Source organism: Mirounga angustirostris, unplaced genomic scaffold (assembly GCF_029215605.1).
Source record: "Mirounga angustirostris isolate CCGP_5_RB_7025 unplaced genomic scaffold, mMirAng1.0.hap1 SCAF_4, whole genome shotgun sequence".
NCBI classification, from domain to species: domain Eukaryota; kingdom Metazoa; phylum Chordata; class Mammalia; order Carnivora; family Phocidae; genus Mirounga; species Mirounga angustirostris.
This window is the reverse complement of record NW_026991712.1, coordinates 47248924-47266687: the sequence shown is the minus strand read 5'-3', so window position 1 is coordinate 47266687 and position 17764 is coordinate 47248924.

Below are 17764 nucleotides of genomic sequence, written 5' to 3'. Positions count from 1 at the left end.
GACTGAGCCCCTCAGGTGCCCCACTGATTGTGACTTCTTAACTCACTTGGAATATTTTTGTGTGGTAACCAGAATTATGTTTTTCTAAAATATTATAATATCATTTGCCTATTTTAAAGATCTTGGCTTTCCTTTTTCCTCTAATGTATTTGATTCCAAGCACGGAGTTCAAGACCGTTCATATTAAATCCTTAAAATTTTCTGGAATCATGACACATCTTCCACAATGATTGTACATGTACCCTATACTCGAGCCACTAAAGGTCACTTTTACTTTTATTTTATTTTATTTTATTTTATTTTATTTTATTTTATTTTATTATCTTATGTTAGTCACCATACAATACATCATTAGTTTTTGATGTAGTGATCCATGATTCACTTTTACTTTTTAAACTTTATATATACTTTTCACTTCTGTATCTTTGGCCAGCATTCTATGCTGGCTCTAGTCAAAGAATTAATGGTTAGAAGAGATATCAGCGAAAGGAAATATAGAAAAATAACATAATTAAGTATTTTAGAAAACAGATAAACTGAATGGCACAAGAAAGGATTAATTAAATACACATAGATTTGTAAGTAGATGATTGGGGAAAAAATAAACATTTAAATTCACAGAAACAGGAGGATCCAAAAAAAAAAATACTGAATTCCCTGAACTGCTCAGAAACAAAAGAACTAAAGCAATAACAAGAAAGAAAGTTTGAAACAATCTAAGCAACACTTATTAGTGTTTTAAAAGAAGTTTTTCCCAAGAGCCCTTATGAAAACAGCAATTTGAAATTGGGCACAAAGCCATGAGTCTGGAAGCAAGAGTTCCTAGGTCATTACAGGAACTCACTATCAAGTTTACAGGATTGCTACTGTGTAAGTTACAAGTTAGAGAAAATCCTGTAGTTTTTTGTCTTAAAAAAAGAAAGAAGTGGGTGCCTTGCTATGGCTGCCCTCATATAGATATTAGTTCCAAGCAATTTAACTTAGCAAATGCTAATGCAAATCAAAAGGATAAGTTATTTTGTGATCACAATATACTAGTTAGGAATACTTTCAGCTATGGTATATTTCTTGAATAAGTACAACATTAGAGAATTAAGATAGGGAGAGTCAAACCTATATATTACTTCTAGGATTTAATAAAAATGGAATCATATTATCTTCAATTTCTCTTGGAAAGTATCCCCAAATGTGTTAAGTTGCTCTCACTAGTAGTAAAAATTAAAGCTATCTTTTTAAAAATGTAAGTCATGATGACAAGAATGAAAAATACATTTAAATCCTGAACCAATAGGCTCCCTAAGGATTGGCTAAAGTGTTCATTTTAATCATGATCTTCATGGGACAGCTAGAAAATAAAATGATAATTGATTGACAGATTTGACTCAAATTCAGGGCGCATTTCAAGAAGCAGCCAAAACAAAGATTCAAATAGGATCATACTTAATTAAGTGGTGTGTACCTAGACTCTGGAGCCTTAACCTAAGATCTGTTAATTAATAAGTGATTAGAAATACCTGCATAAATGTTGGCTGACTGGAAGACTCAGACCCATACTCTTAAGATTTATGAACTATTTATTTGGAGTTGGTACATTAAATGTGTAATCTTTATGGAATAAATTAGTTTATGGCTAATGATAAGCAGTGTTAACGTTTATGTGCATTTTTTTTCTTTTTGCATTTCACTAGAAGGGGGGTTTACAATTTTCAAAGAATAAAAGGGAGTTTTGCAGAAATGGATATTCACAGAGGTTTCCAGAATAAGTCTTCATTGCTATACTTCTTAACATGATATCTACCTCAGTCTCTGATGTTTCAATATATATAACTACATAAAAGCTAGCAAACCAGAAGCAAAATTAATACCCATAGTTCTAGCAGTCTTTGCCTCACTCAATTCAATAATGTATATATTTTAAAAAGCAATCTATTTGTTTTTAAATTTTTAAAATATGACCTAATTTTGATTTTTTTAAAATGGAGCACTGTTATGCCTTCAAAATAAATTCCTCTTCACAGAAACATTGAATTAGGGATTTTCAATAAATTGGAATATTAAATTGCTTTGATGACAGGGCATACATCTATAAAAGAATTTATATTTTACTGGACTCTTATTCTTTGTATCCCCTCCAGTAGTTCTGTTTAAACAGATGTACCACAGATGTGGAAACATCTGGCGGGTCAACACAATTCTGCCATGACCATATTCAGGTTAGGATTGTGCATTTTTTGACATCTAATTGTTAAGCAAGGACCTTTCCCTGGAAAAAGTTTAGTACACTGCATCAAATGATATATTTCTACTTGGTTCTCCTTTCTTTCTTTTTTTTTTTTTTTTTTTTTTTTTTTTTTTTTTAAAGATTTTATTTATTTACTTGAGAGAGAGAATGAGACAGAGAGAGAGAGCACGAGATGGGGGAGGGTCAGAGGGAGAAGCAGGCTCCCCGCCGAGCAGGGAGCCCGATGTGGGACTCGATCCCGGGACTCCAGGATCATGACCTGAGCCGAAGGCAGCCGCTTAACCAACTGAGCCACCCAGGCGCCCAGTTCTCCTTTCTTTCTAATAAGTATTTTCACATGTACTCACTAGAAATATTTTGGTGCCTATGGTTACTTTTTATTTGTTTTAGAAATGTCTATATAATTTTCATTGGCCTTTAAGTAATCACCTACTCAAGTGTGAGGAATAGTTGAATTAAAATCAATAGATTGATTTTAGTCACTTTCGTTTTTTTTCTTCTCCTGAGTTTTGTTGGGCCCATTCAAACTACAAGAAAATTGTCCCAATTGTACACATTAAATATACCAATCCATCAAGTTCTTGAGTCTTCTTTCTTCACTTAGATTGCACATGTCAAAGAGATGAATGAAACTTCTTTCAACATTCTATATAACCATAGAAGAGCTTTCATTTGGCTTCTCTTACATTAGCATAAATATATAGGACTGGGTCTACATATAATGTATGCTATGAGTGAATGTGTATGTGTGTGTGTGTTTGTAATTTTAGAGAGTTTTAGGTAGCAGAAGGTAGAGAAAATTGAAAAATTTGAAGATTATAGATTTTGGAATTTTATTTTTGTAGTACACACTTATAAATCTAACAAAAATCTTCAACTTTTACTTTAAACTATCTGTTTTTATGAGCCAGGAAACATTTATGAGGCTCAAGAAAATATTTTCCAAAGCTCAGTGTCTGAATATCTATAACATTTACCCAAATCATAGAAAATTAATAAGATTTACAGCACTTTGCAGAGACTGTTAGTAAATCCTTAGGGAAAAAGCAGATTGTACCATTTCATTCAGTGTTGGGAATTTGGGTGATACGTGGCGACAATAAGAGACTTTTCACTCCTGAAGAGATTGAGGCTGTGTGACCCAAGGGATCAGCATGCACCATGGGATGCTATAAAACCCATCTAATATTTATCAAGATGCGCAATGTAATGAAAACTGCCTGAAATCATACACCACATAAACAACTCCAACCTGGGAATAGGAAGCAAAACAAGGAAACATAATCATAAGCTAGGCTCTTCTCAGTCTTATGTCTTTATGTTTATCAGCTGTTTATTTTTCTAGCTACTTTAGGATTTCCTGTTGAGATAGATTTATATTCAAATGCATCATGAAATACAAAAAAACCGCAAGGTTTTTGTTTGCTTGTTTTATCTCTCTCCTTCAAAACATGTATTTTTTTCCCTGAAAAGTCTACTTTTGTGTTTAAAATCAGCCACCCATGCACATTTTAATCAGGTTATAGTAATTCTAAATGTTAACTCTGGCTCAGAAACTCATGACCACCCCACACTTACTTGGAGGTTCAACAAACATAAACCGTGAGTCCATAGTGTATCACCACAGGGCAAAAGCACCATGAGGGAAGGTTTGAAGTTCTGAATATTCTAGTCCCCTAAAATTTTCCATCATAGATATTCATTAAAATCAGATTTTTTTCACAAAACCAGAAGATTGTTACAGTGTTACACAAAAGAGATCCAGAAATTCTCACAAAACAGTCTGCATGGCAATCAGCCCACAATGGACTTCTAATTTCTTCACCATAGAGGCCAAGTCTACTTCCAAGTTTCCAACCAGGATGTTTGCAATGTGCCTCCTCCTTTGACAGCTGTTAAATGCCATAATGGTTACAATAGCATATGCTGGGAGTACTCCAGATGTCTTCACACAGTGGTAGGTCCATTTCTAATAACAGACAATGAGAGAGAAAGGCTGACATAATATTTATAGGAACTTCTTAATCTCTAGTGCATTGTAAATATTTATGGTTCAAGGTGGGGAATCTGGCTGCTTACCAAATGTATTTTTTCTCCTTAGAGTTTAAGCATCAGATTATATTTAAATACTTCTATTCTCTCTCATTATCTGTTTTTATGTCTCTGTCTCAGGCCTAAATCAATCTCTCTCTCTCTCTCTCCCTCTCTTTCTCTTTTTCCACATTACTGAACACTTTTCCTCAAAGTGTATTTAACTTATCCCTGCCTATCTCTGGCAAATAAAAGAGTTTCCATCATTTGGGCCTGTCTCTACACCAAAAATGCTCTGGACCGATTCAATTCAATATTGGCATGTTTTTTAAACTATTAAACCATATGGAAATATGTCTTATTGAATTTACTTCCTAAAGAGTAGTTTTCCACTGGACCTATTTGATTTTCACTATAACCTCTGTGTGCAGAAATGTTCCTTTGGTCTTTCCCTCCTCATAAGTTATGAGATGAATGAAGAGAGGACTATTTTATCTCAATCGTTGAACTCAGAAAGAACCAAGGAAGATAAAAAAAATTAGTGAAAGATGCTGAAAAAAACAAAAATGGTGATAGTCATAAGATTATTTTTGTGAGGGTGGGGAGTGTAGTTCTCTCTCTTGTAAAAAGAGAAAGTTAAATTATCTTATTATGGTTTCTTATAGTTCTAATACTTACTAATTCACAGTCCAAGTTTTTTCTGAACTCTCTTTCTACAGCTTTCATGGGCATGGCCATCTTTATACCCGATGTTACCTTTCATTGTTTCTTTAAAAGTCATCTTGTTCTCACAAACTCCCTTCCCTTCAACACCAGAAAATGAAAGAGGATTTTAAAAACCTTGGTAATAAGAACAGAATAATTTTTTGGTCCATCATTTATTTTGTAGACTGAAGACACTAAACAAGGAGTATACCCTTTGGTGACTTCCTTTTGGAGTGGCAAATTACTGAGGACAGAAAAAGCTATGTGAAAGCAAGGAAACTGTGCTTTGATTTTGGCAACCACGTCCAATTAAAACGGCTACAGAAAACAAAAGCCTTAAATAGACTAAAATTAAGATCTATGACAATAGAGCCTACTCATTTGTGTTTATTTTTATTAATAAAAATTAGTGAAAGGTTAGCATCATTTAGTTCATGATTCTATATAGTTTAGTTTGTTTTAAATTTGGAGGTATAGGAGGAAGCACACATCCTTACCTTGGGGCTCTCGTTTGTATACTATAAGATTTTTCAATTCAGAACTGCTCTATAATAATGACCTCCCACTCCATTTAATCATTAAGAATGCTTTGCTCATTTGTATTGTAGGCAAATCATCAACAAGTTGCTTTACTTTCCAAAAGTTCTTTTTCTACCACTTATTTTGATTCTTGCTTTGGTCTTATGAATAATATCGTTGTCCATAGGTAATAAATCTAAACAATCATATCATGACATTTAAGATAAATTTACAATGAAAAGAAAAACTAACATTTTCTGGGGGGACAATTAAGTTCTAGTCTCTTAGCAACTTTATAGATTATAAAATAGTATTTTATATGTATAAAGCAACAGCTTTATAACATGGTGAATGCTGTAATGATTACTTCAGTGCTGCTAACTAGCATGGGTATCTATTTTTTTTTAAGATTTTATTTATTTATTTGACAGAGAGAGAGAGAGAGAGGGAGAGAGCAAGCACAAGCAGGGGGAGCAGGCAGGGGAGAAGCAGGCTCCCTGCCGAGCAAGGAGCCCGATGTGGGGCTTGATCCCAGAACCCTGGGATCGTGACCTGAGCCAAAGGCAGACGCTTAACCGATTGAGCCACCCAAGTGCCCCATGGGTATCTATTTTAAAGGAAAATTTAAGCTCTTTTTCAAGAAACTCCTAGCTTCCCACAGTCCGTTATTATAAAATAATAGACCTTGTTTTTTACCAACATAAATTATTTTTATTTTTATAAAGTTCAGTTAAATATAAGGAACACATTCTAATAATGTGGGATCTTAATAATTAGGATTTATCAACAGAATAACAGGAACTAAGGTGTAGACTTATTTAAATGCAAGGTCTGAGGTCCTGATTTTTAAAGAAAAATGACATATAGCGTATATCCCTGATATTATTTATTTCCTAATAAAGTTTCCATGAATTTAATCTACTCTAATTAGGTCTTCAGAGAACCACTAAAGTTATAAAGATAAACAGTTAGTATTAATTTAAAGTTAAACTTACTTTGCAGTAACTGAGTTAATATTTCTTGATGACTCTATTAGTCAATCATAATACTGCATTCAAATTCCAGGCCCTTCAGTTCTGACAATTATAACTGTTTGAGTAAAGATTATATTTTCTGATTATTTTTGCTTCTGATATATCACAAGGTTGAATTTAATCATGTAAATATTTTAGTTTGGAAGACGAATTCTCTCTCCTTCTTTCTGTCTTTAATTTGTAATGCATTGCTTTGCATTGTTGCTTATCTTATGTCTTATTTTTGACTATATTTTATAATCTAATGAGGAACTCAATCTCTCACCTGTTTTCCACCCACTCTCTTCTCCACTTTCTAGGAGCAGGAATTCTAACATGGGTTAAAGACAGGATGAAATACTGAGGACTAGAATTTGATCATAGCTCAAACAAAGGTGAAGAATTAGTGTGAAGCAAAGTCATTTTCCATATGGATGCCTTTGTTGGACTTTTGTGTAAGGCTTCTTTCAAAGGGGTGCCTGGATGGCTTGGTTGGTTAAATGTCTGACTTTGGCTTGGGTCATGATCTCAGGGTCCTGGGATTGAGCCCCACATTGGGCTCCCTGCTCAGTGGGGAGTCTGCTGTCTCTCTCCCTCTCCCTCTGCCCCTCCCCCTGCTCATGCTCTCTCTCTCTAGTAAATAAATAAAATCTTTAAAAGAAATTTGTCAAATGGATTCTTTTTTCTCTGCTTTGAGTCCTAAGATGCTGTTGTCACAATAACAGGGGGTATTTATATATATCTGATAGGTGTCTCATACAGATATCTGATTGAGATATATATATATTATATATATTATATACCATATATATTATATATTATACCTGACAGATGTCTGATAGATATATCTGGGATATATCAGAATGATTTCCTACTCAAAAAAAAGATGGGTTTACATGATTAAAGTCAATTCTATCTGAGTTGTGTTTTATAAACCCCATTTGAGATAGGGTTTATTTCTTATACAATTAATTTCTAATAATTTGTATTTAATAGTCTAAAATAAACTGTGATGTTGTTATTGTTTTACCCTGATTGTTTAAACCACCTGCAACAAAACAGCGTAAGAGTTCACTGGAAGCTGGAGTTTTGGTGTAGGAGGCACCAGCTGGAGATTTCTCATCATGAAAATTGCTGCTCAGCTGAAGGATCAGACATCTAACATGGAAAACAAGAAGTGAAAAAGATTTTCAAGAGTACCTAGTTCAATATCCTTACTTTATTGATTAAAAAAAGTGTTAACCAGAACATGGTAGGTGATTTGCCTTAAGCTCAACCTGATAATTATCTTCTGCAAATGATTTTATTTAGCAGAATGCTGGAGTTCATTTAGTGGAATGGTTAGTGGCTTTGTGTGGCATCATCATTTCATGTGTGACCAAGCTCATTACCCTAGGTAACTCAGTTTCTATATCTCTAAAATAGAGATGTTGACAGTTCCTATTCTGTAGATCTGAATTTAAGATTATCTAAGATAAGATACATAAAGCATTAAAAAAAAAGGTAAAACTCAATACTCAACTTATTGAGTAAAACTCAGTAAGTGTTGGTTATAAGAATTATATTAGAATGTACATCCTAATTTTTAAACATTAAAACAATTGGTTTTCAATTTAATTTAAATACAGTTAACTATTAATGCTAAATAACAATTAAGCTTTATAAATGCTAATGTTTTTTATAGTTCAGGTAACAAAATCCTAGAGTTTAAACTGGCAGAGAATCTAAGATAGTGAAGGTATGGGCAATTATTTTCATTCTGTTTATTTCAAGGGAAAATACCTTTACTTACTTAATGCCATATGTATATATGTACCATATATATGTATATACCATATGTATTTGTGTGTATGTGTGTATATACACACACATATATATACTTTAATTAGGGATTTTTCTTCCTATAGTTGATTCTTTTTTTTAAAAAAAAGATTTATTTATTTATGTGAGATAGAGAGAGAGCACGAGCGGGAGGGGCAGAGGGAGAGGGAACCTGAAGCAGACTCCGCGCTGAGTGCAGAGCCCAATGCGGGGCTTTATCTTACAACCCTGAGATCATGACTTGAGCTGAAACCAAGAGTCAACTGCTTAACCGTCTGTGCCACCAAGATGCCCCCTACAGCTGATCTTAATAAATTTTTGATCTTCAAACTTCATTGATCATTATAAACTATCATTATTTTGCATTGAATTATTTATAAATTTCTTATTTTAATGAAGACTTTGTAGCATCTTCAACATACCTCCAGATTTAGGAGTGTGTTTTTTTAACAAGTTGGTAATATGTTGATAATTATATTCAAGCCCTTTTTGAAACTCAAAACAACAAAAAAGTGTTTTCCAAATTTGCACTCTTGTTCCAGTTCTGTCTTAAATAAGGTTGATAATAGTTTTCTAAATTTAGTTTAGTGCTTATTCTTCAGTAGATTGCTTATGATATTCTAAATTTTTCCTTATTTTTAAAGTACATTTACTTCTTTTTCCTTACAACATTCTTTACGTAGAAACAGATGAGCTATTTTGCTTCCTAACACCATCCTAAAATTGCCACTGTAATATACTTTCTGAAATATCTACTCTATCATGATACCTTATATAATTCTAATTTTAGTATTTTGGGGAAAACTTTCTTATCCCAACAAATTTGGGGAAAATTGTTTGAATGTTTCTTGTAATTTAAAATCTATTTTCTTGCCATATAATTTTCTTTATATAATAGCAATAAATAAATTAAAAATCCTGACAAAACAAGTCTTCAAATTAATGCTCTTGGTAAATAAAAAAGAGTTCTCCTATTTTACCAAATTGTTCTACAATACCAAAATAGGTTAAAATTAAAGTACAGTCTATATTAAAATTAAATCTTAAAGAGTTTTAAAATCAAGGCAGATTTTGCAAGGATAGGCTAAGGGACACCTAAACTAATGTTTGGGGATTGAAGAACATTCTCAATGGTCCACTTTGGTCCAAATCACTATTTTAAAACCAACCTTCTAGACTAAAGAGGCAAGAACCATGCAGATATAGTGAGGGAAAGTACAGTTTACTGAAGAAGAGTGATGTTTCAGAAGAAGAGTTTGATGGAAGTCAAAATTAATAGGGTCTACTACATTGCTTGACTTCCCAACACAACAAATACACACACACACACACACACACGCACTATCTTTCATAACATTTCCAAAAATATTCTTGCCCAACATGAAGCAGTATACATCACTTCTCCAAAGAGAGAGAACCCAAACTCATTCCAAGTTTGAATACCTGTGGGCCAATGATCTGATAGCCCAAACTTTCTGACATTCATTTTCTTTTATTCTATTTTGCTTTTGGCTATACAATCTTAAGCAATTTCAGACCCATAAATACTGGAATACTTTCATAAATACTTTCATAAATACTGCAACTGGTGAGCTAGCATATAAATATAAACATCTTGAAAATATATGTGTCATATAAAATGGAGGAAAAAGCAAAAATATGCGTTAAAACTAGTAGTTAAGAGACAGCGCCATTGATCTTAACCCAAAGACTTTATATATTGCATTAATCATGTAAAGAATAGAACAATAATCTCATGGAAAACTGTTTGTTGACTATATCCATCAGCAATGAGGCAACCATGTGGATCAGCCAGTATAAACTCCTCCAAGCTCAGTTCACTGCTCAGATTCTCTTTGTCCAGTGCCCTTCAGTGTAACCTCTCAGAGGCACGTTAGAGAAAATTCCCCTGTGGTTGTGCTACCAAAAGAGCTACTTGCTTCCCATTGTGTGGGTGTTTGGACGTTATAATTGAGCAACTATAGGCTCAGTTCTGATATTAGCTTGTTAATATAACTTCTTTAAAGCCTGAGTGAGATACTTCTTAGTTTCATTTTGTGGGATGATTTTGCTAGTAAATATGAGCGTAACTCTCTGAATTGAATTGGGGATCATTCTTTTACCTAATTCCAGCTCTTTGCTAATAACTTTGCCTCATAGCAAGAATGGAAAATAACAAATGTCAAGCTCAACCTGATGGGTTTTTCTCTACAATATGCTCCCCATATATTCTTATGTCATTTCACCCTTTTCCGGGTGTTGTCACAGCAGAAAGCACTGTGGAGTAGGAATTTATTCCTCTGATTCATTGAGGATTTTCTGTATAACTCCTTTCCTATTTCCAGGATTCTATAATTGCCTATCTTACTCATTAACTTTAGGATACAGTAAAATATCTATCTTCTGCTAAATAAGTTGCACAGCTCTTACTAGTCAGATACTCCTTGCTTTGGGAAGACATGTCCCTTAAAAAGCTAATACAGTAATCTTCCTATTGTCTCTCTGCTTTTAATGTGCCAGCTTGGACTGCAGCTTGCTTCTGTCTTATAGAATCTCAAAGAAGGCCACTAGAAATTGGATTCAGCTCTACTTTCTCTTGTTTTCATGAAGAATAATGTTCTGTACACTGCTGCACCATTTTCCCAAAAAAGAGGTAGAATAAATACCCACTATTGATCCATTTTATTCATTTGGATAGTGTGAAGAAAAAACTCACAATTTTTTTCCTTTCTCTTTGTAGGAAAAAAACCCCTTCTTTTCTAATGTGTGTTTCTTTCCCATGTGGCTCCTTTACTATTCACACAGAACATTTCACTTCTGACACTTCTGGTCACCAAATGTGTGGAGGTTTCCCTCACACCAAGCAATTCTTTGTGACACCAGCTGGGTGTCTTATAATTTAACTCAATTCTGACAATATCTACCCAGAGATAGCATCAGATCCCACAGGTTAAGGACTCAGTCCTGTAAGACTGCCTCCCCAACACCACCCCCCCACACACACATCAGATGCCAGTCACCTATGCTTCTGACTGGCCTGCCCTAGATCAGAGGTTCCAACAACTCCCTCCTGAGGTTCAGTTAGTTTGCTAGAGCAGCTCAAAAAACCCAGGGTAACACTTATGTTTACCAGATTATTAAGAGATAAGATAAAGGATACAGATAAACATCCAGATGGAAGAGATGCATAGGGCAAGGTATGGGAAAGGGCAAGGAGCTTCCATGCCCTGTCCAGGCACACCCTCCCAGCCCCTCCATGCGTTCAACAACCTGGAAGGTCTCTGAACCTTGTCCTTTTGGGGTTTTATGGAGCTTTTTATTATATGGTCATGATTGATTAAAGCACTGGCCATTGCCCATTGATTCAACCTCCCCGCCCTCTGCCCTCCCCAGATGTCAAGGTTGGGACTGAAAGTTCCAACCCTTTAATCACAGCAACCAGCCCCCACCCCTAGGTGGAGTCCAAAACACCTCATTAACATAAGATGCCTTTTTCACTCTCAACACTTAACGAAATTCCAAGGGTCTTTTGGAGACTTTGCCAAGAACAGGGTCAATTACCAAATATTTAGTTCTTATTATAAATGGTGGCACTATCACAGATGCACTATCACAGATGGAATCAATCTACCTAACGTCTTAAGCCTTAGGAGGTTGATCTTTTCCTCCTCCTCCCCTGTCCACATCAGTGAGTGGAAAGCAATGACTAGGCGGTGTGCCTACAATCTCAAACACTTTTTTAGGTGGGTAATCCAACAACGGGGCCCAAAGATTAGTAAACCTGGTTTAGCTGACACTTAGCTGTGTCCTGCTATCTAGTCTTAATGAGAAGCAAAGGTAATATTTTTTTTTCCTTTTTAACTAATAATTCTATAGTATTCTGTCATATTTGACTCAGAATAATTCAGTCAGGAAAGAGAAATAGACTTTCTCAAATACTAAAATTTGAAGGAAAAGAGTGAAATATTTAAGCAATTTTAGTGAGGATATCAGTCCCAATAGCTCATCTAATATGTACTGATCATCCTCTCCACCCAGCAAATATCCATCAATATATAGAGAAAATTCATTCAAATCATGTGTACTATTGAAAGTAGAACAATATGTTCCTTGTTCTGAAAGGGAGCTCATATTTTCTGTTTAGGGGTAGAAAGGCAAGAGAAAAAGTTTTGCAATATTTGGGGTATTTTCAAATCCACTTCATTCTGAATGGTTGTAAATATTTTGCCTTCTATTTCCATCCACTGTTCTTTTTTTTCTTATCTGAGCCATTGGGTGGTGGTACAGTGGATGAAAATAAGTAGACGGTGGAAGAATGGAAATGAAAGAACCATAGCTCTGTAACTATGCCTATTTTCATGCTAGAAGTAACAGCTTAACTCCTTTTCCCCCTCTCTTTGTGTCCTTCTTTTGGTAATATAAGGCTATTTTATGCGAGAGCATGGTTATTTTCTTTTCATTAAAATGGATACAGCACTTGATCCATGTATCAATTATATCTGTGATCATAATTTCAAAGAAAATTGTAGAACAAAGTCAATTATTCAAATAATCTAGAATCACACTTTTATATGCAGTGTCAAGATAATTGACAAAAGCATTTGGGACTTCAATTATCTCAAAAATTACTTTGAGTTTCTCCTCATTTAGAATGTTTCTATATGGCTTTGCATCTAACACACTTTATTTTTTATTCTTTTGTTATTTATATACTTTATTATTTGTTCTTCTTTTTTGAATATGCCATCATCTTTTGAAAATGTTTGGTCTTCTGTGCTACCAAATCCAAAAGGAATATATAAACAATAAATCCATTTGTTGTAAAGAACTTCAGGTTTTAAAATGTATTGTTTTTTCTTTCTTAAGATTTACTGCAATTACTTTTTTAAAAATTTAAATTCAATTAATTAACATATAATGTATTATTGGTTTCAGAGGTAGAGGTCAGTGATTCATCATTCTTACATAATAGCCAGTGCTCATTACATCACATGATGTAATGTCTTAATGTCCATCACCCAGTTACCCCAATCCTCAAACCCGTCCCCGCCAGCAACCCTCAGTTTGTTGCCTATGATTAAGAGTCTCTTATGGTTTGCCTCCCTATCTAGTTTTGTCTTGTTTTATTTTTTCCTCTCTTCCCCTATGATCTTCTGCTTTGTTTCTTAAATTTTACATATCAGTGAGATCATATGATACTTGTCTTTCTCTGATTGACTTATATCGCTTAGCATAATACCCTCTAGTTCCATCCATGTTGTTGCAAATGGCAACGTTTCATTTTTTGGATGACTGAGTAATATTCCATTGCATATATTTATACCACATCTACTTTATCCATTCATCTGTTGATGGACATCTGGGCTCTTTCAATAATTTGACTATTGTGGACATTGCTGCTGTACCCATTGGGGTGCAGGTGCCCCTTCGGATCACTACATTTGTATCTTTGGGGTAAATACTCCATACTGCAGTTTCTGGGTCATAGGGTAGCTCTATTCTCAACTTTTTGAAGAACCTCTGTATTGTTTTCCAAGAGTGGCTGTACCAGCTTGCATTCCCCCCAACAGTGTAGGAAGGTTCCCCTTTCTCTGCATCCTCACCATCTGTCATTTCCTGACTTACTAATTTTAGCCATTCTGACAGGTGTGAGGTATTATTTCATTGTAGTTTTGATTTGCATTTCCTTGATGCCAAGTGATGTTGAACATTTTTTTCCTGTGTCTGTGGGCCATTTGTATGTCTTCTTTGGAGAAATGTCTGTTCATGTCTTCTGCCCATTTCTTGACTGGATTATTTGTTCTTTGGGTGTTGAGTTTGATAAGTTCTTTATACATTTTGGATACTAACCCTTTATCTGATATGTCATTTGCAAATATCTTATTCCATTTTTGTCAACTATTTCCTTTGCTGTGTAAAAGTTTTTATCTTGATGAGGTCCCAATAGTTCATTTTTGCTTTTGTTTCCCTTGCTTTTGGAGACGTGTCTAGTAAGAAGTTGCTGCAGCTGAGATCACAGAGGTTTCTGTCTGTGTTTTCCTCCAGGATTTTGATGGATTCCTGTCTCACATTTAGGTCTTTCATCTATTTTGAGTCTATTTTTGTGGATGGTGTAAAAGAATGGTCCAGTTCATTCTTCTGCATGTGGCTGTCCAATTTTCCCAACACCATTTCTTAAAAAGACTGTCCTTTTTCCATTGGATATTCTTTCCTGCTTTGTTGAAGATTAGTTGACCACAGAGTTGAGGGTCCATTTATGGTTTCTCTATTCTGTTCCATTGACTTATGTGTCTGTTTTTGTGCCAGTACCATACTGTATTGATGATTACAGCTTTGTAATAGAGTTTGATGTCCTGAATCACAATTCAGGCTATTTCTTTGGCTATTCAGGTCTTTTCTGATTCCATACAAATTTTAAGATTTTTGTTCCAGTTCTGTGAAAAAAATTAATGGTATTTTGATAGGGATTCCATTGAATGTGCAGATTGCTCTACGCAGCATAGACATTTTAACAATATTTGTTCTTCCAATCCATGAGCATGGAGCGTTTTTCCATTTCTTTGTGTCTTCCTCAATTTCTTTCATAAGTGTTCTACAGTTTTCTGTACTCAGAAAACTGTACCTCTTTTGCTAGGTTTATTCCTAGGTATCTTATGGGTCGTGGTGCAATTGTAAATGGGATAGATTCCTTAATTTCTCTTTCTTCTGTCTCATTATTAGTGTATAGAAATGCAACTGATTTCTGTGCATTGATTTTCTATCTGCCAATTTACTGAATTCCTATATGAGTTCTAGCAGTTTGGGGGTGGAGTCTTTGGGTTTTCCACATAGACCATCATGTCATCTGCAAAAAGTGAGAGTTTGACTTCTTCTTTGCCGATTTGGATGCCTTTTATTTCTTTTTGTTGTCTAATTGCTGAGGCTAGGACTTCTAGTACTATGTTGAACAGCAGTGGTGATAGTGGATATCCCTGCCATGTTCCTGACCTTAGGGGGAAAGCTCTCAGTTTTTCCCCATTGAGAATGATATTCGCTGTGGGTTTTTTGTATATGGCTTTTTTGATATTGAGGTATGTTCCCTCTATCCCTACACTGTGAAGAGTTTTAATCAAGAAAGGATGCTGTACTTTGTCAAATGCTTTTTCTTCATCTATTGAGAGGATCATATGGTTCTTGTCCTTTCTTTTATTTATGTAGTGTATCACATTGATTGATTTGTGGGTGTTGAACCAACCTTGCAGCCCAGGAATAAATCCCACTTGTTCATGGTGAATAATCCTTTTAATGGATCCTATTGGCTAGTATTTTGGTGAGAATTTTTGCTTCTATGTTCATCCGGGATATTGGTTTGTAATTCTCCTTTTTGATGGGGTCTTTGCCTGGTTTTGGGATCAAGGCAATGCTGGCCTCATAGAAAGAGTTTGGTGGTTTTCCTCACATTTCTATTTTTTGAAACAGCTTCAGAAGAATAGGTATTATTTCTTTAAATGTTTGGTAGAATTTCCCTGGGAAGCCATCCAGCCCTGGGCTCTTGTTTGTTGGGAGATTTTTGATTATTGCTTCAATTTCCTTGCTGGTTACAGGTCTGTTCAGGTTTCTATTTCTTCCTGTTTCAGTTTTGGTAGCTTATACATCTTTAGGAATGCATCCATTTCTTCCAGATTGCCTAATTTGTTGGCATATAGTTGCTCATAATATGTTCTTATAATTGTTTGTATTTCTTTGGTGTTGGTTATGATTGCTCCTCTTTCATTCATGATTTTATTTATTTGGGTCCTTTCTCTTTTCTTTTTGATAAGTCTGGCCAGGGATTTATCAATCTTGTTAATTCTTTCAAAGAACCAGCTCCTAGTTTTTTTGATCTGTTCTATTGTTCTTTTGTTTTCTATTTCATTGATTTCTGCTCTAATCTTTATTTCTCTTCTCCTGCTGAGTTTAGGCTTTATTTGCTGTTCCTTCTCCAGCTCCTTTAGGTGTAAGTTTAGATTGTGTATTTGAGACCTTTCTTATTTCTTGAGAAAGGCTCATATTGCTGTATACTTCCCTGTTAGGACTACCTTTGCTGCATCCCACAGATTTTGAACAGTTGTGTTTTCATTTTCATTTGTTTCCATGAATTTTTCTTCTTTAGTTTCCTGGTGGTACCATTCATTCTTTAGTAGAATGTTCTTTAACCTCCATGTTTTTGAGTTCTTTCCAAATTTCTTCTTGTGACTGAGTTCCAGTTTCAAAGCATTGTGGTCCAAAAATATGCAAGGAATGATCCCAATCTTTTGGTACCAGTTAAAACCTGATTTTTGATGCAGATGTGATCGATTCTGGAGAATGTTCCATGTGCACTAGAGAAGAATGTGCATTCTGTTCCTTTAGAATGGAATGTTCTGAATATATCTGTGATGTCCATCTGGTCCAGTGTGTCATTCAAAGCACTTATTTCCTTGTTGATCTTCTGCTTAGATGATTTTGTTCATTGCAGTGAGGCAAGTGTTAAAGTTCCCCACTATAATTGTATTACTATTGATGTGTTTCTTTAATTTTGTTATTAATTGGCTTATATAATTGGTTGCTCCCATTAGGGGCATAAATATTTACAATTGTTAGATCTTCTTGTTGGATAGACCCTTTAAGTATGATATAGTGTCCCTCCTCATCTCTTATTACAGTCTTTGGTTTAAAATCTAATTTGTCTGATATAAGGATTACCACCCCAGCTTTCTTTTGATGTCCATTAGCATTTTAAATGGTTTTCCACCCCCTCACTTTAAATCTAGTGGTGTCTTTGGGTGTAAAATGAGTCTCTTGTAGACAGCATATCAATGGGTCTTGCTTTTTTATCCAATCTGATACCCTGTGTCTTTTGATTGGGGCATTTAGCCCATTTACATTCAGAGTAACTACTGAAAAAAATTAATTTAGTGCCATTGTTATTACCTGTAAAATCACTGTTTCTGTATATTGTCTTTGTTCCTTTCTGGTCTATGTTACTTTTGGGCTCCTTCTTTGCTTAGAGGATCCCTTTTAATATTTCCCATAGGTCTGGTTTGGTGATCACAAATTCCTTTAGTTTCTGTTTGTCCTGGAAGCTTTTTATCACTCCTTCTATTTTGAATGACACCCTAGCTGGATAAAATATTCTTGGCTACATATTTTTCTCATGAACACCCTGAATATATCATGCCAGTCCTTTCTGGCCTGCCAGGTCTCTGTGGATAGGTCTGCTGCCAATCTAATGTTTCTACCCTTGTAGGTTACAGACCTCTTGTCCTGAGCTGATTTTAGGATTTTCTCTTTGTCTCTGAGATTTGCAAGTTTCACTATTATATGTTGGGGTGTTGACCTATTTTTACTGATTTTGAGGGAGGTTCTCTGTGCTTCCTGGACTTTGATGCCCGTTTCCTTCCCCAGATTAGGGAAGTTTTCCACTATAATTTGC